The sequence below is a fragment of the Triturus cristatus genome, chromosome 3_1 (genome assembly GCF_964204655.1).
Source record: "Triturus cristatus chromosome 3_1, aTriCri1.1, whole genome shotgun sequence".
NCBI classification, from domain to species: Eukaryota; Metazoa; Chordata; class Amphibia; order Caudata; family Salamandridae; genus Triturus; species Triturus cristatus.
Window position 1 is genome coordinate 77,245,555 of NC_140583.1, and position 27,975 is coordinate 77,273,529.

The 27,975-nt window shown below is 43.9% G+C and overlaps 1 protein-coding gene and 1 pseudogene across 1 annotated transcript in view; both read left to right on the forward strand.

Annotated features, from left to right (window-relative positions):
• LRRC4C (leucine rich repeat containing 4C) overlaps window positions 1–27,975 on the forward strand; it is a 1,197,586-nt gene that overhangs the window by 491,894 nt on the left and 677,717 nt on the right. The window lies entirely within an intron of this gene.
• Window positions 234–1,051, forward strand: LOC146859728 (uncharacterized; annotated as a pseudogene).

The following is a 27,975-nucleotide window of genomic DNA, read 5'->3' on the forward strand; positions in this document are numbered from 1 at the left end:
ATGGCGGAAGCATTGTTAAAAGATCTTCGTACCAGCTGTGCTGCTGACGTTTCTTTCACTTAGCGTGACGTTTCAGAATACTGTCTAGTGTTTTCCATTATAGTTGGCTCACGCGGCATTTCTTTCTTACCTCATCATGATTGGCTGTCGCTGGAGACCGTGTGTTTCCTGTTTGTTACTCGCTCTGTGATTGGTGGGCGTAGCTGGTGCTGCATGCCGGCTGCTCAAGAATAATGGCGGAGGTCGGCCTGAGGTTGTTGTGGGTTCCAGCACCTTGGAACCAAGTTGTCTGCATAAAGAGGGCCCGGGAACAACCACAGGGGAGTATTAGGGTTGAAGAAGGTTCCCCCCGGGAACTGGGGAGGAGTCTTATGCAAAGACCTGTCAGTGGCCAATGAGGTAGGGCAGGAGGAGAATCTCTTATTGGGGTTGCTAAGAGAATTTTAAGAGCTGCAGTCTGGGGCTGCCAACCGGAAATATTATCACTCTTCATCTAGCCGGGATGTGGTCATTAGGGCAGGCAACAGGATATATGGGAGATTGGGTTGAGGGAGCGGCCCGTAAGCACCAGCAAGTGGCACTGAGCCTTAAAGTAGGGGGATGTGGCTCAAGACATTGGAAAGGGCAGGAGGGAGTCATTGGTCATAAGTTAGATGCACTGAGGGTACTCTATTTACAACTTCTTAGTCGTGCTGCCTCAGCCGATCACTGGCCTTTGTCATCCTCCCTTCCAAGCTTCAGCACAGCCAGAGTGAACAGCATGATCAACGACTCCACAGAGACAGTTGTGGGCGTTGCTGTCCACCCAACACACCACGGGTTCCTGACAGTTGCTTTCAGGGAGTGTACCATTGCGTCCTTCATGAGTTACGGGCTTTCAGCAAGCACCAGGGGGCGGCTCTCTGCTGTCGGCCACCAGAACTCTTTCACCAGGGTCTACTCTACAGCTAACGGAGTTGGAAGGAACAATGGCTCCCTGAAGCTCCGGGCTTTGGTATCTGGGAGCGCCACGAGGAAGCATGGGGTTGCCTGGTGTCTCCCGGGCGTCTGAGAGCTGGGTCTGGGTGCTGGATGGTCTAAATTTACTCTATTTTTTCTCTGGGTTTGTCCCTATGCACTTTATCTCATCTGCTCTTTCCGCCTCGGCATCCTTGTGGCCACACCATTCGCTTTACCCTGCTCTCCTGCTCTCCTGCGGACATCGCTCTCTTCTCTGCACTTCTCCCTTCTCACTCTTTGCCTCACCCTCCTTTCTCCCCACCCCATCCACCTCTGTCATAGCTGCAGCTTCCTCTCTGTCTCTGACCCACCCTAATTTTTCCCTCATCTCACCCTCCTTTTATGCTTCACCTTGTCATCCTCTGAAAGTGCATCATGCATCAACCTTCTACAGAGCTGCACTCCTTCTCTCTGCGTCACCTTCTCCTCTCCACCTCACCGTTGGCTCTCTGAGCCGCACAAGTGGCGTAATGAAACTTGAAGGGGCCCCCTTTGTAAAGTACAAGAGCGCCTCCTCCCCTGCACTCAGTCAAGAGCTCTCAGGCCACGGTCCCGTCGCCCGTGTACAGTGCTGGAGGGGTCCCCATGGAGCTCGGCCCCACCCTACCTCGGAGGCTGCGGGGGGCTAATGTTACACCTCTGAGTCACACTATCTTATACCTTCTTCTCACCCTCCTCTCTCCCCACCTCACCCTCCTCTCACCCCAGCTCATCCTCCTCTCTCTCCACCTCACCCTCCTCTCACCCCACCTCATCCTCCTCTCTCCCCACCTCACCCTCCTCTCTCCAAACCTCACCCTCCTCTCTCTCTACCACGGCTCCCTCTCTCTACTGCACCCTCATCTTTCTCTTGCTTCATCCTCCTTTCTTCACCTCACCATTCTCTCACTGTGTGTCAACCTCCTTTCTCTAAACCTCACTCTTGCCCACCTCTCCATTCTCTCTCCACCTCACCCTCCTCACTCTGCCTCACCAACTTACCATCTTTCTTCTCTCCACCTCATCATCATCTATCTCTCTCTTCCTCACTATCCTTCCTCTCGCTACCTCACCCTGTTCCCTCTCCCCTAACTCTCCTTTCTATTAGACTCCTTATTACACTCCCCTCTCTCTGCTTCACCCTCTTCTCTCTCCACCACACCCTCCTCTCTCTCCACCCTACCCTCCTCTCTCTCCACCATCAACTCACCCTCCTCACCCTCTCTCTCTCTCCACGTCACCCTCCTCTCTCTCCACCTCACCCCTGACTCTCCACATTACCCTCTTCTCTTGGACTCACTTCACTGATGCTGCAAATTGGGTACTGTTTTTGTGTATGTAAAGGAAACTTTGGGACCTTATAAGTGTTTAGCCATGCAGCCGCTGATGTTGTCGCGCCAAGGATATTGTGCTGGATAACTAAATACTTATAATGTCCCAAATGCGAGACCTATTGGCTTTGCCAATGCTTGTTGATCTTTGCACCAGGTCTAAAATGATAAATCTAATTCGTTGAGTGCCAGGCCTCCCTCTAACAAAGTTACCCCATACCAGCGCATTTTTCTTTCTTCTGTGAATAGCACTTTTATGCTCCATCAAACTTTGCTACATATATAGCGTGAGTCTGCAGCTACGTAACCTTTATAACAGGGACACGTGTAATGAAAGCAGCGGTCTGTTTCAAAAGTAGCATCATTTTTCAACCACATTTCCACACCAGTAAGCAGATGTGCTGCACTTTCTTCTAGTATAATGTTGCAGCAATTACAGCAGCTTAGCGAGGAAGAAGTTTTTTTCAGTAGTTTCTTTAAAGTTTGCTCCTTCATCTCTTTTTCATTTCTTTTTTTCCTGCTGCTATTAAAATGTCCTTAATTTCTTGTCCTCCTCGTATGCAAATTCAATCCCATCTCTGAGAATCGTTTATCGTTATTCATGTTTTCGTACAAGTTTCAATCTTGTTTAAATTGTGTTACTGAATGTATTATTCTGAAATGAATATTTAGATATGAGTAGGAGTTTTCTTCATCTTTTTCCCTGGTGCCAAATAATGTTCTTCACTTAGTAGACTGTACTCTCTGTCCTACCAGACAATCTTCAGATTAAACCTGTTTTCGGAGACAGTTTTGAGTCCCTTTCCTTTCTCCTCTCAGTACCCACACATGAGCCCGGCAATTTCGTGAACAGTTAGAAACAATATTTATTTTGGCATCCTAATAATAATATAATAACATTTATCCTAAAGCATGTAATTATTTAATTATATAGGATATGTATGTGTACGTCCTGGTACATGTTGTTGTACCAGTCTTTGTAAATGTATAGGTATTTATATAGCGCCGATCACCACTACGGGTATCTCAGCGCTGTACTCATACCGCTGAAGGAACCCTTCCTGGCTTTCCATGTGAGGTGTCCACTCCTGGGCACCCCCATGGTGAGGCCAGGCATCCCAGCGCTGTTGGGGCCGTTGTGGAGATTAAGCAAGCTATTGCCCAGAGTTGCAGCGTGGGACCCATGATTAGAATAGGCACTGAGGCGAGAATTTCCGGTCCGCGGAATTTATAGCCCAAGACCCTGCCGCGACGGGAATCGAACCCTTGTCCCGGACCAGTGTTCTGCATCGAGGTCTGCCGCTCTAACCATTGAGCCACACTTCTTGTAGGGGATAGATGCATACAGAGAAGTTACATCAACTGTCGTTAATGTAGCCTCCCCTTTCTCTATTGTATTAGTCATTTTCCTTTTTAAGAAAAAAGTCTGTTGTGGTTTGTGCCTGCGTGTATATATATTTTGTTTTATTTATTACATTTATAGCGCATGAATCACCCCAACCGGGGTATCTCCGCGCTGTGACTGCCTTTGACAACCAGTAAGGGGAAGATCAGAACAGTGTGGTTTTTAGCAGCTTTCTGAAGTCAAGGTCGTTGGAGCAGAGATGTAGGTGGATGGGCAGCTGGTTCCAATATACTGGGACCAAATAGGAGAAGGCTTCCCCTCAACCGAGCCTGTTTTACGCGAGGTATGTGAAGGAAATCCTTGGACCCTGAACGAAGGGTCCTGGAAGGAATGTATCTGACCAGCTTGTCTGTCATATACCTTGGTCCCAAGTTGTTTAGGGCTTTGTAGACCATACAGCAAATTTTGAATTTGATCCTTTTACGAATGGGTAGCCAATGCAGCTTACGGAGTAGGGGGAGGGAGGCAGTTCTGGGGCGGGGGGCGTTGGTAACTAATGGGGCCGCTGTGTGCTGGACTACCTGCAGTCTGTTCAAGGAAGATTCCTTGGCTGAAATCAACAGAGCGTTGCAGTAGTCCAAACGGCTTAGGACCAATGCTTCTATCAGGGTTTTCCGCGTGGATAGCGGAAGTAGGGGGAAGACTCTGCGAAGAAGGCTAAGTATATGGAAACAGGCCCCAGTGGTTGTGGTGCCATGCTCCTCTAAGCTTAGCTTCTGGTCAATTCGGACCCCTAGGTTCGTTACCACTTGTTTTGGGGACGGGGACGGGCCCAGTTCTCCTGGCCACCAGTTGGGCGACCACCTCGTTACTGCTTCTCTGAATAACATAATTTCGGTTTTCTCTGCATTCGACTGAAGGAAGTTGTTACTCATCCAATCAGTGATGGCTTTCATGCCCTTATTTTGGTTTGATGATGAAAATAATCAACAAGCTCAAAATATTAGGTCTGAAAAGCTGGGGCTTGCTGGATCAAGTGAAGTTTTAATAGCAGGTATGAGATGAAAACACTCAGATTCAATTGAGAATAAAACCTTTTAGTGCTGGAAGTTATGCTTTTCAGTGCTTAAACTTGTTCCACAGTCTTCAAGGTGGCATCCTATCCCAGTGTCAGATCATGATGTACGTTGACATAAGGGCTATTACCTCCTCGTAAGTCTTCCTCGCCACCAGAGTTACATAATGAGCTTCCACTCCACAACAGAACCCTCCAAGCAATTTTAAGCTCCAACCGTCCCATCCCTCCCCAACATGTCCGACCTCCTCCACCCTTGACCCGTACAGGAGGAAGCATGATTCACCCCACTTCCTGTTTTTTTTTGCTCTGCGCTGCAGGCTCTCCGAGTGCGATTTTCAGGTAAGTGGGGCGAGGTCGTGCCGTAGCCGGCCCAGATGCCCGGGTTGGAGGCCCTGCGGAGCAGGCTCATGATACACACCTTTTTACCTTTTTCTGGGAAGGCTGTCCAGCGAGGCTCGACAGAGGGGGCACATTTTGGATGGTGGAGGCCCTGCTTCAGCAGGCTCATTTTGCGGGCACACAGAGTATATAATGCTAAGTTCACATAAATGTTGTGCTTCTGTGATGTGTAAGGATGAAGCCCAAATTGTGCTGCTCCACACTTTTGCACTTCACTTTTTAATCAGATTTGGCCAAAAACAGAACTTGCCTTAAGCAGAGAAATACTAAAGGGCTGTCTGGGCCTTAATCGAGCCATCCAGTTCCCATGGTTTAAATATTCAAGCCGGCTTTCACAGCATTGGGTTATCCTAATGTGTTGGATATCCTGGCCTCTCTATCGAAGAAAGATATTGACTGGACTAAAATAAACTTTCTTCTCATTAAATCGCAAGAAAGAGAGGTCTTAGAGCTTTCCAAAACGAGCATTCGTAGGTCCATTCTGCTTAAGACGGTCCCATGTACTGAATCTTGTTTATCTTTTGGGATCAACATTGGACACTGGTTCCTGTTAATCCAGTTTCCCTTGAATTCGATTCGCTGTTTGTTGGCCACGCCCAAAGTATAGTTCTGGATTAGCAATCTAGGTCCCTGTGGTGGTGACTGTTTATCAACACACGTCACACTCCAATATACATTTTATGAACTGCCCTATGAATTGTTTTTAATATGGCAAAATATTCACTGTTTTTAAAAATACCTGTAATGCTGCTATCTATGTTACGGAATGTTTTAAATCAATTCTATTTTAAAAAAAAGATGTATTGTACTGTAATCTTAATTGTTTTACTCATATGATGTGTTTTGATTTTACGATGTAAATGATCATATATTTGATCGAAATAAAATATATATATACCTTTTCATGAGGGTATTATAGGTATTACACAAGCTTTTATATTAAACTCTTATTGAAGTGGTTGGTTTTATAGAAGTTTGGCAAGCCCTGTTTTACCTTCAATAATTACAAGATACATTTCTTTGTTGTTCCACCGCAGGTTTTAAAAGGAGGCTATTAAAATTATATTTTTATTAATAATAATTTCACTGTTTCCCATGACTCATGTTTCAGAGAGAACAAATCTCGAACTATTTTCTCATTTTAAGGATTTTTATGGAAAGTATTTATTTACATTTAATTCTTCGATGCTGTTATCTTGTACAGATTAGAGGAGGGGGGGCTTCATTCTGTATTCATATTGTATTAAAATCTATATTGGAAACGACATTTTTTCCTGTCTGCTTGTATGGAGCGTTCAGTTTCCGAAATAAAATTGATTGATGATGATGATAAACAAATGACAGAAACAATTAATTCGAAATAAAAGAATCTAAATTGATATTCAAAACCAAAAACATTCATAAATGCAATCACAGAACCACCTCTCCGCTTCTCCCTCCATAAAACATATTCAGAAGCAAACAACGAGAAGAGAGGTGCTAGGTGAAAGAGCTAGATGTACCTAAAAAAGACTTTAAAGGGGGACGGGAGCTACTTGCAGAACATACTCGAATCAATATGAGGCAAAGCAGGAGGAAGGGCAAAGAGGGGACAAAACAAATGTATAGGATTATTGACCCGTTCTCTATTCAAGTTAGCGAAAATAAACTAAATGCAGAAAGAGAAGTAATCCAAGAAATATCATATTCCGTCTTTTTCTTTTTTCCTTTTCTTTTATATTTTTCTCATAGATTTGTTGAATTCTCTTCTTCAGTGTCGATACATTTCTTTTTCTAGGGCAGGCTGTTTTCGGTTTCATTCTCTTACTCAGACATCTTCTGCCAAAGGTTTGAAATAGTGTTATTGTTAAAGCAGCGAGTGCAGAGATGCAGAAAGCCCACAGGGAGGCGTCGGTCCGGGAGTGTGATGCAAAATTACTGATTTCAGGGGACGTTACGGAGAGACGCTGGATTGCGTAAACCGGCCGGCAAGGTTGAATAATATTAGGTTGGCTCTGGCTTCCATTCCATGAGCACTATGTTTGTTTTATAGTTTCATTTACATTTCATTACTGTGCAGATGTAATGGGCTGGCAGAGGAGGCATTCAGCTGCTGATGTGTCCACTGGCGCTTCCAATGCCGCTTCTTGACTGCTTTTATAAACAAGTGCCAATTAGGAGGCACTCAGGAAGCGAAGCAATAGCCTTTTCGGAATGATCAGAGGGTGTTAGGGACATTAAGATTCACTCGGTGTGCAGCGGCCATCTCCTGCTGTCCCCGCCAGCAGCCGCTCTCTAAGCATTACTTCTGCACATCGACTTCTTTACATCCGCCTCAATACTTGTGGGAGGTTACAGTGAGACATGGGCTTGTCTGATTGGTGCTCTCCACCAACCACGTGTCAGTAATGGGATTTTTGTGGAAGCACCATTATTCAGTGCACAGCGCTAAGCATGCTGGGACTGGTGGTCCAATGTTCATAATTTGAAAGGTTAAACTACACACTGTGGGGCATATGTACAAGGAAGTGGCGGAGTGAGGCGTTAGCCGTCATGGCTTAACGCCTCATTCTGCCACTTCAGAAAGGCAAGGCTGCACCATAGTTACAAGGATAGGTATGGTGCAGCCGTACTTTCCCCCTGCGATGGCGCTACACTCAGCAGTGTTGCGTCAACGCAGGAACCTTTGCACCATAGTGCAATGGTGTCTGCGTGCAGGGGAAGATTGTTTATGTTCAGGAAGGTCCCCCTTCCAGTACAAAAACAATCTTGAAATGCCATTTTGTTACTTCTGTGTGTGCTGCTTAAAGCAGCACACATCGAAGTCACAAAATGTCATTTTTTTAAAAGATTGTTTATGTGCAGGAAGGGTCACCTTCCTCTACAAAAACAATCCAAGGCTTTTTGCTTTTTCCATGTGGGCTGCACTCATGGAAAAAGCAAAAACGAGGAGACATAAAGCATTTCTCCTCATTTCGCCAACTTAAGACCAGGTTTTCTCTGGTCTCTGGTTTTGGCGCTGCCTCCTATTCACGCCTACCTTGTACATAGGGGCAGCATCGAAATCAATGGGTGTTGGGGTGGAACGTCCACCGCAACACCCAATGTCCGCCCCTTTCACGCTAAGCATAGCGTGAAAGGGGGTCTTATTTACTAGGCGGCATTAAGCCACGGTAAGTGGCTGAACGCTGCCTTGTATATAAGGCAAGGCCCCTATCGCCACCACAACGTCACTAAAAGTGATGCTGTGATGGCGATAGGGGCTGGTGCATATGCCCCTGTGTTTGTCGCTGTTAGCTAGAAAAAAAAAGAATATAAAAGACAGCCCTCTTAAGAAACAGCAGTAAGGTCTCTCATTCAGTTGTTTCATGATGAGGTGCAAAAGTTCCCTAAATAAATTGTCAGGTATTTAGCCATTTTAGATATATCTATGGCTATTATTTTAAAGGTGTTGGTACACCTGTGCGAGTTTAGAAAACGCAAATGGGCAAATGGGCATAGTTTTTGCTATGAGTTTACCTTGCACTCTTCCTCGTATACTCATGAATTCAGGAGTCACTCAGAAGTTGTGAAAGAGCAAGCCACGCCTCCCTACGCAAAGTATTTGTAACTCAGACCCGTGCTCTTTTTTAACACAACTTTATGCTCGTGCGTGTGTACTGGTGTGATCCAGCATGATACCACCACTTTATGTTCTAGTAATTTAATTTTACTAATCTGGCCCAGCTGTGCAAAAGTTTAAGAAAACGGAGCAGCTTTCATAATATTTGTGCAAAGATGCTGCTACGCAAAGTGTTTCCTCTGTTTAAAGTGTACACATAATATTGTAGAATTGCACACCTGATTCACAAAGGCAAACGTATACTTTTCTGTACATTTGCGATTGTTTGCTAGTCACAAAGATATTTTACGAGTAGTATCTTTACTGCTGTTGAGTCTCCGCACATAAAAAGATAGGGCAGTTGTCAGTGAGATCACACCAAGCTGCAAACTGCTGTGCAGTCAGAAAGGCAAATACATTCTTACAAGTAGCTAGAGGGCTTTTCATTCAGCTATAAAACGATTCCAGACCCATGCAGCATTTTAGGGGTGACTTATATGCATATTAGAAAATGCTTTTGCTACATGTCAAAGGCAGTTTCTGTGCCATGTGTCACTGCAGTGCATTTAAACCAAAGCCTAGTAGTGCCCCTGGCAGGAACATATTTTGTCACAGATGTGGGTGGTCTAAATATACACTCCAGCCGACATACAACATTTAACTCCCCCAGGCCATAAATTCACTTAAGGACTCATCTATGAAGGATTCATAGAGAAGTTGAATATTCTAAATAGGGAGTTCGAATGTACAGCACATGACTTAGAGCCGGCGCACAACCACTCTACTGTTGTTTAGCAGTGGTAAAGCGCACAGACTCCTAAAGCCAGCAAAAATAGGGACCAGACAAAGGTGAAATGCAGAAAAGGTGGATTTGCTCGAATGATGATTGTAGATGGGTTCATTGTTAGCCACACCTCACAGTAAGGCGACCAGGCATCCCAGACTCACAGTTCATGAGTAGGTACTGCCTTTTACTGAGGTCACATCCATCCATCCATGCATCAAGGTACTCTCATTGACCCAAGGCAAAGAGAGCGATTAGCCTCTTACCTTCTAATATTAAGTGGGGTGGTATGGGAGAGCAGGACTCCAGGTTGAAGGCATTAGGATAAAGAAATGTGAGGCATTAGAATAGAGAAATGTCAGCTACAGGCTGAAACATGTTATGACGTCTCACAGTAGGCTCTGCCAGAGGAAGTTCCATTTAGAATTTTGTATTTTATTTCTCACTGCGCAACAGAGCATCTAGGCAAGAGGAGCAATGCATAACCAAATTGCACAAGAGCATCTTGGAATAATACGTATATATCAGAGTATTTATAAAAAGTTGCAAATTGGCAGTTGTTAGAAATGGAGGTCTCTAGTTGGCAATGGTTTGCACCTTCTTCCAAGTAGGGACCCTTCTTCCTAGTCAGGGTAAGGGGGATACACTTCCATAATAATCCCTGCTCACCCCATTGGCAGCTTGACACAAGCAGGCAGGCTTAGCTCAGAGGCTGTGTGTAAAGCATTTGTGAACACATACAGAAAGACCATGAAAACACTACAAATGGACACCACACCAGTTAAGAAAAATAAGTAATCTTTATCTAAACCACAACAAGACCAAACAACAAAAATCAACAATACAGTACTAAAAATATGATTCTTAAAAAGTAGAAATAGTTCAGTTCCAAAAAATGTGAGATGTGCCACTTTTACACAATGTACCTTGGATGCATCGAAAAATGCAAGCAAAAAGGGTCACAGGGAAGGAGATGCGTCGGTTCCCTACACTCAGGGAAGGTGATGCGTTGGTTCCTTACACTCAGGGAAGGTGATGCATTGGTTCCTTGCTCCAGGGGAGGTGATGCATCGGTTCCTCACTGCTGCACAGGGGAAGTGATTCGTCGGTTCCTTATCAGAGAGGAGGTGATGCATCGGTTTCTTACTGCGTGGGGAGGTGAAGCGTCGGTTTCTTACTGCGTCCCCCAACGATGCGACAGACTTGATGCTTCGATGCAACGCGTGACGATCTGGTGCGATGCGTCGGTTCTTCTCCAGCCAGCCCTGCATCAGAATAGGTGCGGTGATCTCGGACGGCGGAGCTCGGCGCACAGGAGTAGTCGCATGGTATACACTTCAGCTGCGAGCTGGTGCTGCATCGATTCTTCGGTGGCTGCGATGCATTGGAAATCTTCTCTCGCACAGCGGCGATGCGTATGAAACAGGCGATGTATAATTTTCACAGTTCTTGCAGTTTCCAGTCTCAAAACAATCTGCAGAGGCCCAGAACACTGCCAGGCACCTCTTGGCAGGTCAGAACTCCCAGCAAAGGAGTTCAGTGGGGGACTGGGGGTGGAGTCTTCTTTCCCTGAGACTTCAGAAAAGGAGGCAAGCTTTATTTCAAGCCTTTCGAGATCATCCTCAAGCAGGGGACTCAGCAAAGTACTTTTACTTTCCTTGGCAGAAAGTAGCCACTGCAGGCCAACCCCGGACAGCAAACAGCAGATGGGCAGTATCCTTCCTCAGTTTCTCCAGCTCTTCTCCATGGCAAAGGTTCCTCTTGATTCCCAGAAGTGATCTTTGAAGTCTTTTCTATACCTGAGACTTTCAACAGGAGGCAGTACTCCTCCTCCATCTTTCCCAGTTCGTCTTCCTGGAAGGTTCTAGAGTTCAGCAGTAATCTAAAGTTCAGAGGTCTTAGTCCCACTTTTTATAGCACAAAGTCCTTTCTTCTCTGGTGGCAGAGAAGCTCTTTGCCTAGCCAAAACCAGTTATGTCCTCTCCTCACTGGGGCAGCTTCCTGGCAGAAGGTGGAGACAACATTGTATAAGACAGACAGGGCCTATTCAGGTGCAAAGGAAATCTCCTCCCATCACTCTAAATGCAGACCGGGCCTATTCAGATGCTAGTAAGAACTCCTCCCCCACTCTGAATGCAGCCCAGGTCTATTCAGGTTAGCTTTGACTCATTCAGGAAAGGCAGGACACACATCAACCGCCCCTGGTGGCTGTCTGAGAGAATGCACATTCCCAGTCTGTGTCACTCCAAAGCCAGACAGTCAATACACAAACCAGCAGAGGCACACAGGATGACTAAGCATGAAAAATACCAACTTTCTAAAAGGGGTTTTTTCAAACACACAATATAAAAATCATCTTTACCAAAAGATGCATTTTTATATTCTGAGTTCAGGCATACTAAACTCTAACTTTCTATCTTGTCCCAATGTGAAGTTATATTTATAATATGTTATAAATAAGCTCCCATTCTATACTATGGGACAGATAGCATTTCAATAGTGAAAAACGAAATTGGCAGTATTTCACTATCAGGACATGCCACACACATCAGGGCATGTCCTACCTTTCACATACACTGCACCCTGCCCACAGGGGTACATTGGGCCTACCTTAGGGATCACTCACATGTAAGAAAAGGTAAGATTAGTGCCTGGCAAGTGGGTGAACTTTCCACGTCAACATGACAGTACTGAACTGCACACAGACACTGCAATGGCAGATCTGAGAAACGTTTGCAAGGCTGCTTGTGTGGGTGGCACAATCAGTGCTGCAGCCCACTAGCAGCCTTTGATTTACAGGCCGTGGTCACACACATCGCACTGTACTAGGGACTAGTTGTAAATCAAATAATCAATCATGGAAACAACAATCCATCATAAAGATTTACAGGGAGATCATATGCAGTTTAGCACTGAACAGCAGTGGTAAAGTGCCCAGAGTCATAATAGCCAACAAAAACAGGTCAGACCAGAACGCCAAAATAGCAAAAAGTCTGGGGATAAACCCGCTGGACAAGTCAGGTCTAACACAAGTGAACAAAGTTGAGCCTACAGTGAGTTCCATGAAGTGAAGTCTAGAACAGAGCCTTGAGAACCTGATGGGTGAGTAGTCACGCTATACAAGTTCCTGATTGATTGATTGATTGATTGATTGCTAGAACAGGGGCAGAGCGATCACTCCTCCCTTTTCAATAGCTTTTAGGAATAACCTGAGTAGCAGTGTTTGTTCAGTGGGTTTAAGCATCAGTCAAGACTAGTAGCATTAAATTCTAGTACTGAAGTGTCAGACCATATGGATACCCGACTCTAGTCAATGTCTTTTCTATACTCTATTCTTTAACGAGGTCAGGGGAGACTTTGAAGGAACTTCTAAATGATGATATGTGATCTCTATTTTTCAAGTCAGAACTTGATCAGCATGGTTTTTCGACTCATAAAGACTGTAAACTGGCCGTATCTTATCCTATAATGCAGAGACCGCATTGTGGTTTAACCACTCAGGGTCTTAATTATGAAGGCCTTGTGACACTTTTGCTCTGCCGTTGCGTCACATTTTGACGCCTTTAGGCAGATGCATCACCTTGTAAAGCCCTACGCTACATAATACCTGCATCAGGTATAATGTTTGCAGGGTGGACGATCCCTCGCAAGAAAGCCTCATACAAGTGTTGCAGTTAAATCTATCAGATTTCACAGCGACACTTCTAGGACGCCAATGCGTAAAAACCTTATGCCTGCCTCATGGCAGGCGTAAGGGTGGCACAGTGCCATAGGCACAGGCCTACCCCAAGCATTGCTGGAGTTGTGTCATGCTTGCAACACAACTCCAGCAATGCATGACTTTTGTGCCAACAGATACGTCAGAATTCTTGACGTATCTGTCTTTCCTTGCGGCTTGGAGTGCCGTACAGTAAATATTTTCTCATCCATTGTGTCGCAAGGAGGACCCACTGTTGCATCGCTATTTTGTTCCAGCGCTGTGACAGTTTTCATAAATGAGGCCCTCAGTTTCTTCCGAGCTTGCACACAACAGAAAAGCTCTAGTCTTGGATCCCAGAAAAGAACCTATCTGTCCTATATAATAAAGCTTGTTTTAGATAAAAACACGTGACCCATCTATGGTCCTGAGGAAAATTCAAGATCCATTTAGGAGTCGAAACGTGTTAAAATTCAAACAGCAGAATCTGTTTAAACTAAAGCTCTGGTGCCAGGAGATGATCAGATATTTAACCCCCAGTCATGCATACAATGGACAAGTTGGAATCTTACTATCATTTCACATTTAGGAAGCGAAATGCCAATGAGGATTGTTTTATTTACCATAAACATTCTGATTTTGTGGATGTTGCTATCAGTCACATTGACCACACTTTCCACTCACCCGTATTTTCTCAAATCCCGAAATAAACCTGTAACAGAAAAAATCTACTATGCTACAAGATTACTTATTGATTTATATGGAATTTTCCGTCAGAAAAGTCTGAAACTACAGATTCTGTGAATCCGTATATGAGGATTTCAATTGTAAACTATTTCCTACGACACAAAAAGTCTACTGTGGGAATGTATTTTTGGGTCGACCCCCAGAGTGAACAATATAGAGATTTCCTACGTCTGCTCCAGGATGTCACACTGATTTCAACCAACATACCCCATATTAAGTCTTTAAATACAATATTAAAATTCTGTAGTCTGGAGTATTGCCTTGATATACATAAGAGACCAGGCAAATAATCTGACAGGAAACCCATTGCTCATTCACATTGCTACACACCCATCAGCATGTGCAGCATTCAATTAATATCTCACATTTTCAGGTGAACGTCTTGTCTGTGGGTGACAACACCTCTTATTGCTTTCTGGACGGACCTTACCCGAACAACAATCTGGCACCTCCATTAGTGCATGGGTGAAGCGTGCAGAACACAGGAAAATGCAGTGGCAGTGCTGCAGCTGGCAGACATATTGGAATCTGCAGTGACACTAGGCTGGCTAATGATCATAGAGGTTTGGCTGGTTTTAGACTGAAATAAAGGATAAATGTGTTTTAAAAAAATCTCAGCTGCATGAGAGTTGAAACTTAGGATGCATGGATGCTGCATACTCCCACCTACAAATTGTTTGCATGCCCTGGGTGCTAGTTTATCTCTAGTTCTTTAAAATCATTGTTTCAGAACCATCTCTTTTATGAGAGATGTACACTTGGCACAGACAGAGACAACATGCAAGAGGTAGGGACTCGGTCTGGATTGTTCAAAAGTGAATATTTCATTTTTATTTGTACCTCTGGAATTTATACATTTGCTGTGGTCTGAGTCGTGGTGAACACGCTCAAACACATGTAATTTTTTTTCTCCACGTGTAATCCTTGTTACTATAGTCTTGACTGTGGGTCTTGGCATTGGACTTATAATGGGAATGTGCTGATATTAATAATGCATGGGCCTATTTACGAGCAGGTCTGCATTGCGTTTGCACCTCACAACGTGGTACATGCGTGACTAAAACCTTAAATATGATCAATGCAGGCATCCAGGGCAACTTTGCGTGACACTGAGTGGCCCCATTAATCTGGAGTAAAATAACACAGTGAAGTTCACTATACTGCCTTGCTCTGTCCTGTGAAAGCGTTCCATGGGTGGTTCGTAGATGATCCCATGCAACTTACATGGTTTTTGATGCATTCCCAGATGTTCCAGACGTGGCAGACCTGGGAATGCGGCTAAAAGATTTGCCTTCCCATGGAAGGCATAATGAGGAGAAATACCTTTATTTCTCCTTGTTACTCCCTATTTCATTCTGCAGCACATATAGCTAGAGGAAAATGCCTCTCAGGATTTTTTCTGTGCAGGAAGGTGTCCCTTCTTGCACAAAAATGTGCATGCAAATCAGGCACCCTAGCACGATGGTAGAATGGTGCCTGCTTTGATGCTAGGCTGCCCAAAGAGCACCAGCACAGGGGAAAAGGTAGGAATGCACCGTATTGCCTCAAATGTGATTAATTCTTGCCCTTTCCCTGTCACGCAGTGCTGCAAGGTGACTTACTGCACTCGTAAATAGGCTCCTAAGTGTACAGGTATCTTACCCTTTTGAAACTGGGAAAGGCATACGACTTAGGGGAAAATGTGATTATTATAGCAACCGCAAATGACTATCCTGCAGGTGAAAGCTCTGTACATGCAGCTCTTTGTAGTGGGAAATATTTACAATTTTTAATCCTATCTAAACATTACCTTATAAAATATTATTCTCATGAAATATAACAGTTTTCTTTCCCAAACCGAGCTGAAATGCTTTCATGAATTTAAGGCACTGTCTTCTGGGAGAACACTGCCCTTCGTTTCAACTCTCTCTATCGCACTTTCTTCTAGATGTTGTGATCGGTGAAGCTCTGCGTGGCCTCTCGTTCTCCACATTGCCAGACCCAGTGTTTTCAATCATGTCCAAGAAACCTTTGAAAGTTAACCGGGTTTAAAAGTATGCTCACAGGTGGAGCAAGTCACCGCCCCACAGTTTGAAATTTCATTTTCCTCATGAAATGAGTTTTATTAAATATTGTGGATACCAGGCCGCCACCTAGGGTAGAGCTCTGATTACAATGGGAAAAAAGGTGGGAGTAACAGACCTTGTGAATTTTTAGAAGACTGAGTTACTACAGGAATTTTGGAGTTTAGGGTTATTGGTTGCGAGGAGGAGGTGTACCCTGACTCAAGCAGCAACCACAATCTATGTCGGGATGAAACACAACCAGACCCTAAATTAACCTGTGCTTAACTCTCTGGTAGCTAGCCACAAAAGCAGTCAGGCTTAACTTAGAGGCAATGTGTCAAATGTAATACATTATTTGACACCAAAGCAATACAAAATCCAATCGGTAGAATGAAAAACATGCAATGTCAAAGATTTCAGGTACGTAAAGTGCAGGAAACCACTAAACTCCACTCGCGCTTATCTGGTTGTGCGAGACTGGCTGAAAGTCACGAGTTCAGGCTAATGCGATGGAGTGCAGGCCGGATACAGGGACTGTAGTGTTTTCCCTTTTGGACCCACTTTCATTCTCCCTTGGTTGCATGCATTGGCTGCTTTAGGCTGCCTTTTCTTTGCCGAGCCACACGTGGTACATTTGGTTTTGTGAAATGGTCTTATTTTAGAAATACACTGCACATATTATTTGTTGGTTAGTGACTCTTTTGGGATTCAGTCTGAACATGTGTACAATGTCGAACCACATGGTTGTTTTCTTGTGCCCGATCAGCAACATCTCCTAATGTTTTTAGAAACAACACAGTAGCACAGCTGCAGCTTTATAACACAATAGTTCTTAAATAACCTGAGTCTCACCCCATTGGAGAGCAGAACTCCAGCAGAGATACCGGACTTGGCATGGAGGCAGCAGACCTGCGTAAACTGAGTTCACACCTATGATGTAGACCACCTAACTACACACAGGGCCGTATTACATAAAGTGTACTGGGGGCACAACGTGCGTTTGCGCTCGCTTTACACGCCCGGGGCACTTTGGTATTACAGAAAGGGCTGCAGATGCTTGTGCGGGCGCTTCGGTAATACCAATTGTGCTGGTGCAAATAAAGTGGCAGAGTGGTCTTCAAGGGGGGTGTTCCTTCATTTGCATGGGGGCATGACCCATGCAAATGAGGGAATCTTTTTGCCTCTGGGCCCGCGCCGTATTACCAACGAGGGCGCTGAGGCAAAGAAGCCAGCAGGAGGTGCACTGTCAGTGCACCTCGTGATAGCAGCCATCTGCAGGGGGAAACGGGGGTCCAATGGACTCCCTCAGACAACCCCTTGCAGGCGGATACAGTCACTGACTGCACCCACCTGCAAGGGGATCTCTAATCCCCTTTAAAAGTGTAGGTGGGTTCCACCTGCACTGTGAAATGCAGAGTGGCTTTAAAGCAGCCGCCCCAGGGCGGCGCATATATCATAATGCAGTGCATTTTCCTTCATTGCGTTGTGCGCACCTTTTAAAAGATCCTTATGGGGCAATTGTGAGGGTAGGCTTAGATATATTAGTTGCCATGGCTGGGTTAATCATTGTTTACAGCCTGGTAGTAAAGTTGATTAGGTTACTTAGTTGTATCTGTTTACTAATTGCAGCACACTTGCTTAAAAATAGACAATGATAGTTTCAATAAACATATTGTAAACTTCCTTCGTGTCTTTCTTGGTGATGATCTGTTTTCACGGTTTACTTCGGGACTAGAGGTTCATGTTCCAGGTCTGCCGAAATAACCTGCTACTCTTGAAAGGTTAGAAGTTCAGGTGAGGCACTGTGAGCTAGTGGGGTTTGGGCCTGTCGGTACTGACGTGGTAGATAGACTCAGTGCCCACATTGTGACCTCCTATTTTCACAAGGCACATCGTTGTTTCCAAACAGAATCCCTACAACATAGCTCCACCCATGATAGTCTGGTACTAATTCAGCAGGTCTCCTGAGTAGTGCTTGTGTGTGTCCATTGTACCCCCGTACCAATCACCGGAGACATCCGTGGTGTTGGGGAATATATCCTCCACATTATTTTTAGGAAGCAACTAGAATATTTATTTTTGTTGTTCAAGCTAGAACCTTTAAAAGGATTCGCCTGATGTGTATTTGCACTTTGATTCCATTACTGTTTTAATAATGGAGCAGCCACAACCGATGCCAATTGGTGATAATTGTAGACCTGCAGTCTTTGCACGTGTAACTCTATGGCCTTGGTACTACAGGCGGTCACTTTATCTTCATGGCTGAAGCCCATGATGACTATGTCTTGGAAGTCTTTTACTCTTGTGTCAAATTTCTGGCTGTGGCTCCCTTGCTCACTTTGCCACTGGATTTAAGCTAGTCTGGCTGATAAGGTGTGTTACCCCGAAACCGGTCACAGGATGCTTGTTTCCGGTTCAGGGAAGGCCTGGCATGGCAGTTCGGGCTGGACTGTTATCATGAGGCACTGTGTCAAGACTGATTTGCATATAGCTGGGTCTGAACTGGGGTAGCGAAGTCAGCTATAGAATGATGTTGGATTCAACCCAGATCTGTGACTGGGGGTGAGTGTCTGAAAAGTTTCAGTGCTCCGTCCATCATCTCCTTAGTCTCAATATTAATGAGCAACAATTGTACAATGGTCTAGTTAACCTACATAGACGTTTAACTCACTATATTTTGAGTACCTTGCTGGCTGTCCCAGCAACAGCCGACATGGCAGGGCAAGCCCAGTCACCTGCAGTGGCAACCATAAGTCCTGTAATCTTTCATTCCGTTATGGGCAAAATTCCCACAAATCGTGAAGAAATTCCATTTTGCATCACTAAAAATATCAATCAAATTGAAGCTGTGTATCCCTGTGGGACCACAAGACAAGCACAAAAAATTGGCTTTGTGGTTACCCCATGGGATGGTTCCCATGATAGGTGACTGGGCCACTAGGGGCACAGTCTTTGCAGCTGTCTACACCATAACACAATAACACATGGTACTCCGCCTATGTCAGTTTTGCCGTAGGTGTTAAAACAAATACAGAATGCACATGGGGCAGCTGCTGCCCTGGATTTGAGAATTAACCTAACGGGGAACCTTCCTGAAGTCTCCGCAATTATTCTGTCTGACATTAAAGGTAAAGTGGCTTCTTTGGCTATCTGCCAGCAGCTAACTTAGGGTGCACGGCTCAACCAGGAATGCAAGCTAACTATAATTATCGCAATAGTATATACTCCTATAATCCAGTAACCACAATTTGGCGAAGCTAGTTCTGACAAGGTTACTGAAAAGCCGAACGTGAAGTTTAAAAAAAAACCAATGGGACACACCCCAACCTAAAGAACAGGCTAGATCTTGAGGGGGGACTCACCCTCCGGAGCCCTCTGACAGATGCTATAATTTGCGAGATCGGACACAAATAAAACCACCTAATGGGTATCAGCTTTCTGAGACTCGTTCTTCTCTTTCCTTTCAGGTCTCCTCAGAGAAACAATAGGAGAGAGTAGGGCATTCTGACCTCAGGCAGGAAGAATAAATGAAACCGAAGAGGGACGCACAACATTCATCTGATGTGAAAATAAAGAAGGAGGAGAAACCTCCTCAATTTAAGCCCAAATTAAGAAAAAAGATAGTTGAAGCTATCATAACAAAATGTGCCATAAACTCTGAAAACTATCCTTCTGAGCAGGAGGTGGGCAGTGACACTGCTTGACAGCGCAGCAGAGGTCACTATAGTGCGCCGGAATCTTCAGGAGTTTCTGGTTGTGATAGCAACTGATAACTTTTTTACAGTTGACACCTCAGACAGGAGTGTAGCCCTGCCAGATGCATTATATCATTTGGATATCCAAATTGAGAGTGATATGCAGCACACCATTAGTGTAATATCATGAGAATATTGAACTTTATCATATGACGTTCTCTTAGCGTAGGGCGATTGGCCCTGTAGTTTGTCCAAACTTTCCAACAGGGTGAGGATGTAATTTGTCCATCTTTTTCTGCGCTAGTCCCTGACAAAGTCAATAATGTCAGCTGAGATAAGGATTCTCCTTATCATATGGTACCCATATGGTCCAGCCCACAAGTGCAACCACAATAGCCAATAAAACGAGATGCTATGGCGCCTGTTAGAGAAATACTCTTCCAGTTGGAGAACGAAGGAGTAATTGAACCCTGTGTCTCTCAAATGAATAATCCACTTTTTCCTGTTTTGAAACGGGATCATTCATATCGCTTAGTCTTAGACTACAGACATTTAAACAGTCGTACTCGCGCATTTGCAATACAAAACACACACTGTAAGGCACTTATAAATAATATAGTCTGTAAAAACAACACAACAACTTTGGACATTTCCAATGTTTTCTTCTACCAAAATATAGCAATTGAAAGCAGAGATTGGACCGCCTTCTCGCCATTCGGCTTACAGCGTCGTTTTTCATGACTTCCTATGTGTATAAGATCAGTCCTGGACTGTTTGCTGCCCACATAGTGTCATCTCTACAAGATATTGACCCAGCCACATTGTCCTATGTAGATGATATCTACTTGAAGGATTACAATTTCAACACACATTGGCCAGAGTGGATCACATAATATTGAATTTCCCTGACTATGGTTATAAATTAAACTTTAAGAAATCTAAAATGGCATTTCTTTTGGTAGAACCTACATTCCTGATTAGTTACACCCAGTGCATTAAATCATTATATGAATTGATTTGTCCTGATTTTTCCAGTTCTCACTGGACATCATAGCACACAAACATACTAAGATCATTACACTCTGATTTGCTTGCAACATGACACTTGCAGCCACGTGTCAACATGACCAACCTGGTCATCTATATAATTGTGGGTGCCATTGGCTTTACCGATGTCCCCTTTAACGAAGGTGAGAAAGAGCCGATTGAATATGTATATCACATTTATATTCCAGTGCGGAAATATAGTTGGTGCCCATTGAAAAAATACTGACTGCTGTGCAGATGGCTGTACTTAAAGAGTGGCCACTTACACAAGGGAAACACATTATTGCCATTACTTCAGTTCTAACCTTAGAGGCTGTCACAATAGCTAGTGTTCCTAACGCTAAAGCCCTACATCCTAGATAGATACAATGGGCAACATCCTTAACAGCTGTTGATATAGACTTTGTCTTTGACCCGTCTTTGCAGACACAAGAGTTTCTTCAATATGAGCATGTTTATCCCATGCCCAGTAATATTTTGCCTCATGAGCAGTATAAATACATTGTTTATACTGACAGTTCAGCCCAACCTGCTATGGGTACCAAGCACCAATATTCAACAGTGTGTGCCACTGTTTTTGGTGTGATGTTAGATGGAAAATTCCAAACACAAAAAACGTTCTCACGGTCCTTAGAGGACTGTACTGCACAGTTGTCTGAACTCAAAGCTGTGTTACTTACACTGGAACATACAGATCCAGAATTCTCCACACTTATAATATGTGATTCGTTTTACTGTGCCCAGTCTTGTAACAGCAATTTGCATAATTGGCAACAAAATGGATTCAAAGATTAACACAATAAAGCATAAAACACTGTTGGGCTTATTTATGAGCCCTTGCGTCACTTTTGCACCACCGGTGCATCACTTTTTGTGACGCACCAGTGGCGTAAAAAATGTGCCTTGTTGCACCATATTTACAAAGTGACGCATCTAGGTAGATGCGTCACTTTGTAAACCCCTGTGCCACATTATACCTGCACCAGGTATAACGTATTCGGGGGGGGGGGGTCCAACGCAAGAAAGGGTCATATCTACAAGATTTCACTGCGCCACTTCTAGGACGCACATTCGTCAATATCTTACGCCTGCCTCATAGCAGGCGTAAGTCTGACGCAGGCACATTTCACATGGGACTTGCCCATGTGTAAGGACCCATTGCTGGAGTTGCATCACTTTTGCGTCACTCCAGCAATGCGTCATTTTAGCGCCTACAGATACGTCAGAAATACTGACGTAGCTGTAACTTCTTGTGACATGATGCATCATATTGTAAATATGACGCATCATTGGTGTCGCAAGGAGGGCGCAATGAAAAGTGGCGCATCGCTGTTTTCTCACAGCGATGCATCACTTTTCATAAATGAGGCCCTTTGTTTGAAAGTGGTAGACCTTAAAGATATGTTGCCACTGACTCATGTGGGACCACATATTGTAGGGAATTCCTTGGCAGATGAAGAGGCCAAATCTACAGTTCAAACCTGAAAAGGTTATCTATTCCCAATCAAATGTTAGTACTTACTAAACTTAATAAGGCAACCCAAAGTTAAGGTTTATTTTGCCAGGTCGAATTGACAGTTTAAACTGCACACACAGGTTCCAATGGCAAGCCTGAGACATGTTTAAATGGACTACTTAAGTAGGTGAAACAATCAGTGGTGCGGGGCCCCTAGTAGCATTTAATCTACATTCCCTGGATATATGTAGCCCACTCTACTAGGGTATTACTAGTAAATTAAATGTGCCAATTGGGTCTAAGCCTATTTTACCACACGTAAAGGAGAGAGAACACGCACTTTAGCACTGGTTAGAGTGGTAAAGTGAGCAGAGTTCTAGAGCCCAAAAAACTGGTTGGGAATACAAGACAGTGAAGTCAAAAAGCTTGGGGCATGACTCTACAGAAAAGGCCAAGTCCAACAAGGAACAATAGAAGAAATGGTCCCCTCTGATTTGAATTTCTGCTCCATATTAAGTGATCAAGAACATTTCAGTCTTCCTCTGTGTGCTGAAGGATAATGCTTCCTTCAGAAAGCAGGGAACCTGATGGAGTCCAGAACTGGAGGAGCCTTATAACCAGTTTACAGAATCATAGGCGGGAAATAATATAATTTATATTGTAATTCATTTTGTGCACACCATATCTTTGCACAAGAAGGAAAAGCATTGTCTAAAACCAGTCATCTAATCACCTGATTAGCAAAATACTGTCTCTCCATTGCCTTGCTGATGACCTTCAACAGCTGGTCCTGTCTAATCTCATTGGTTGGAGATTCCACACTTTTACTTTCTCTTTGGGATGTGGATCTTATACAGGTGATATCAGCTGAAAGAAGCAGAATGGAGGCAGGTGATGCGCTAACAGTGCAGTATGGTGAACAACCTTTACAACAAAACTATTACAACGCACTACACTTACAACGAAATTTTTACAACGCAACATCCACTACAACGCATTCCATTACATAGCATGACACTACAACGCATGTTTAAAAACTACCTTTACAACGCATTCCATTACATCGCATACTACCTTTACAACGCATACCATTACAACGCAATCCAACACTTACCCTACTGTTGCACCCCCTGGAGTTAGAATAGTAATTTTTACCCCTATACTATGCGTTGTAATGGTATGTGTTGTAAAGGTAGTATGCGATGTAATGGAATGCGTTGTAAAGGTAGTTTTTAATCATGCGTTGTAGTGTCATGCTATGTAATGGAATGCGTTGTAGTGGATGTTGCGTTGTAAAAAATGCGTTGTAAGTGCATGCGTTGTAAAAGTGTGCATTGTAACGACATACATCCGTGCAGTATTAGCAAGGCTTGGCTATCAGCATCAGGATTATAAACCAAGGTAGGCATTGAGAGGAAGCTATCCTAGTGCTGCCCTCAAATCTGAGCTCATATTTATGTATTGCTACAATCACCCGCATCGCAGTGCTTCGGCCATGTGGAGTCTTTTTTTTACTCTGGAGGTAAAAAGACCATCATTAAGGCTGTAACTTATTGAAACCACCCCCTTACCACGACCCACCACCGCCTTATAAATAATATGATACATTTACCATCCAGTCTACATCACTTGAGACTAATGCAGACTGGATCCACCAAACACAACTTCTGAAGAGCTACAGATGTGCTTTCAGCGCCAAGCAACATACCCGCTCCTCTTAGAGTGGCAGTCTGCAGCACCCAGAACATTATAGGAACACCCTTCTGGTTCCCTTGCATAATAAACATGTTTGGTGTGCTACACACTCTTGATTCAAAACCATTTTTTGTTTGTTAGCATGACAGCCACAATTTTTGCCCCATTAATCCCTATTGGAATTTTCGTTTTCCATCTTAATATTTGTTTACCTTAAACAGTTTTCTTCATTTTAATGCTATTCTCTGATTTGCATATTCTCTTTTTGCTCCATTTTGAAAAGGTTTTATCTTAGACTGCCCTGTGTTTTGTTATTAAATACTAAACACAACACCTCTATGAGTTGTCTTGCTACTAATCCATCGTTCATGTAGACTAGCCACCGCTATCATTATTAAAAACCTATTTTCTCTGTTGAATACTTTGGTCTGGTAGAGGGGGAACTCAGTCAGAGTTCACAAGACTATTGCTTTTCTCTCCAATCACCTTTCAGGAAGTTTTACTACCCCAGACCTTTGAGTTTCCTATGAACTGAACTTGCATGTGCACAGACTTTGAGAGCTGAGAAGGACTGCAGGGGGGTGCACTCAGCACCTTGTCCAGGCCGGTCTTTCCACTCTGATCCAAAGTGGTCACTATCTTACCTCATGCATCCCATTAATGCAACTCTCACACTTTCCATTACAATCTTACGAGATGTTGAAATATGAATGAGCTCCAAAAATAAACTCCAGTGAGTGAGACAAAAGCTATCTGGACTATGTGTCTTCGGTGTTTTGTCGATGTTGTTTGTCATGAGCGACCCTTTAACACATTTTACACACATTCCAGAGAGTAGCCAATGAGCTTAAAAGAGAACTCTTGGATTCTGATTTCAGTATTCTGTGGTCAGATAATATGAAGTAAATGTTGTTCTCCTTTTGGGCATCAACACATCCCCTCCATCCTGATGGAACCCCTGGCTAGCATGGGCCATCCCCGAAATGAGCTGCATCATTTACAAAGCCATCATGAAGTGCAGCACCGAACACCCAGCTGACAAGCTTGCCATCTGTGGTAGCCCTCTGCACATCCATAGCCGAGACACCAGCAGACTGGGGACAATAGCGTGATAAAGAATAAAAACAAGACAGTAGGCCTCTTATGTGCAAGCAACCAGGATTTAGAACAACATCCCTGCATCCGGGATAGCCCCGGCCCTGCTCCTGTTTAGAGTTGAAAACACACCTCTTTAAAGAGCACTACATCATGATGCAGTAACAGTACATGTCTGCTACCAGACACCAGTTAACGCTTCAATAACTGTTTGAGTGTACTCTTTCATTTGACGGTGTACACCACTCACTTGCTTTCTAACTAGGTTTCACTACACAAATAGCAAATGCATGCACACATAGAGAGTCATAGTGCAGCATATCTTTTTATTTCATGTTACATCATATCTTTTATTTCAACATATGCTCTGTATAACAAAAAAGTGTTTTAAAGAACACAATTTCTCCTCAAGTGGACACGTTGAGGTGTGGTGCATACGTGTCAGGATAAAATATCGCTATGCACAAATCAGTGACAATATTGGAAACAGACAAAATACGAGGCATATTTACAAGGAAGTTAGACACCTTGACTTAACGCCGAGCTTCACCACTTCCAAAATGCAGAGCTGCACTGTATTTACAAGGACACAGTGCAGCCCTGCGTTTCCCCCAGCACCGGCGCTAATTTTAGCTGCCTAGCACCAACACAGACATGCTTGAACCATTGTGCAAGGGTGCCTGCGTTGTAAAAGAAGATTGTTTAGATGCAGAAAGGTGTCTCTTCCCACACATAAACAATCTGAAATGGCATTTTGAAACTTATATGTGTGCTGCTCACACATAGAAGTTGCAAAACGTCATTTTTTAGGTCTCGCCTGACCCAGCGCAGGCGCTGGTCTGGCGAGACTTTTTGAGAGGGCTCCAAAAAGTGCTGCCAGGCCAGCCTAGAACTACAGTGCATGTGCGCGGGTGCGCGCCCCGAGCTTGACCGTGATTACTTTCACTTTTGCGGCCGCAAGGCCACTTGTTTACTGAATGTACTTATGCGCACTATGAGCTCTTAGGGCTATTTCTCTGTAAAAGCTTACCTGTACATTGTAACAACCGAGCTACAGCCATGTGAGAACCTGCACAAGGACAATACCAACAGTCATAGCAGCCCCAAAGAATACTTTACTTGCTCTCAGAAACAATTGCCTAAACTTTGTGCAAATAAGTCAAATAAATTGAGGTCTAGATGTGTTGTGCATAACTGAGAGGCTCTTAATGGCAGCCGTAAAGAACCGAGAGGAGGCTTCCCAGGGTACTGCTCTTTTAAGCAAACCTCGTCTTGAAATATTACTTTCATCATCAGCTCTCAGAGAAACCTCCACCTGTCACCTGCTCTCTCTCCCCTTCTGACTGGAGTTCAACGTTCCATATTGGCTCCTTTGTCATCTCAACACAAGTACACCAGCCAATCAGAGCTCACCCTCTTCAGACAAAACCCATTTCCACACCACCGACTTACTTATTATAGAGAACTACTAGGTAAGCATGTTTAATCATACGTTTACGCCTGACATGGATGAAATATGTAGACAGTATCTTCCTCTTGGTAATCGACTGGAAACTGGGTACCGCATGCAGAATTTGACACAGTAACTACAGGTTCTGCATGATTTCCCTGATTCTGTTTCCGTTTCTAGGCTAGTGTTTGGAAACACATTTGCTTTTGCCAAGCGCGTTCCTGCACCCATTAAAACCTGTAATCGGGCGGGGCAGTAACTTTCCTCCGTCAGACTTGTAAGGGACCGCTAACAGGATAGACCTCCACACACGCACTCCCCAAAGTAACTTTTTTATTTTAAAAACATTTCCCCATCAATGCACACAATAAGTTGAGAACCAGGACATCGTTCCTGACAACAATCAGTAGAGCTTATTGAACAATATGGCCTCTCTTCTGTGTTCTCATTATAACACCAACCATTAAGTATAATTGTAAGGTAATTGAATTGTTTAAGAAATAATTGTTTCAATCACAGTTTTTCCTTTCAGGTCGCAGGCTATTGGAATTAGTCACATACGCACCGAGTCATCCCCATTTTTAGTGGTAAATCCTTAATGGTAGCATCAGGTAGGGTGGTATTTCACACTAATACTTCCTATAAGCACCATCTGAATCTATAATACTTAAGAAGGAATGGGAAGTTTTTAAATTACCTGCTACATATGGGTGGCAACACTTTGTCAGGATCCAACTGGTCAGACAGGCCGAGAACCCGTATTATCCCTAAATCCCTGAAGTTAGCTGATACACCTGTCACAGGAAATAGGGGAAAATAGGACAAGCATTGGCATAGCCAATAGGTCTCGCCTTTGGGGCCTTATAAGTGTTTAGCCACGCAACAGTTGATGTTGTTGCACCATGGCTATTGTGCTGCATAACTAAATACTTATAAGGTCACAAAAGCGAGACCTATTGGCTATGCCAATGCTTGTTATTGATTGTCACCATCCTGCACATAAACAATCAATGGCCGCTTGCTGTTTCTATGTGTGCTGCACAACGCAGCACACATAGAAACAGCAAAAACAAGAAGAAATTAAATATTTCTCCTCATTGCACCTCTTTAAGACCAGGTTTTTATTTTGGCACTGCCCCATATTTACGCTGCTCTTGTAAATATGGGGCAGCGTCAAAATCAGTGGGTGTTGCTGTGGAACGCCCACCGTAACACCCATTGCCCACCTCTTTCACGCCAAGTATATCGTGAAAAGGGGCCTTATTCACAAGGCGGCTTTAAGCCACATTAAGTGACTTAATGCCGCCTTGTGAATAAGGCGAAGCCCCTATCGCCACCGCAACGTCAGAAAAAGTGACAACGTGGTGGCGATGGGGGATGGTAAATATTCCCTGACATTTTGGGTAAATAATAAAGTGTTGGATACTTTAATGCCATTTTTGATGCAGGATAAGGAGTCAGTTACCCCTCTGTGTTCATCACGGAGAGATTTTCAGTAAGGCAGGGAGCGTAGTGAAAACTGCAACTGGGCAGTTCCTTGTGCAAAAGCTGTC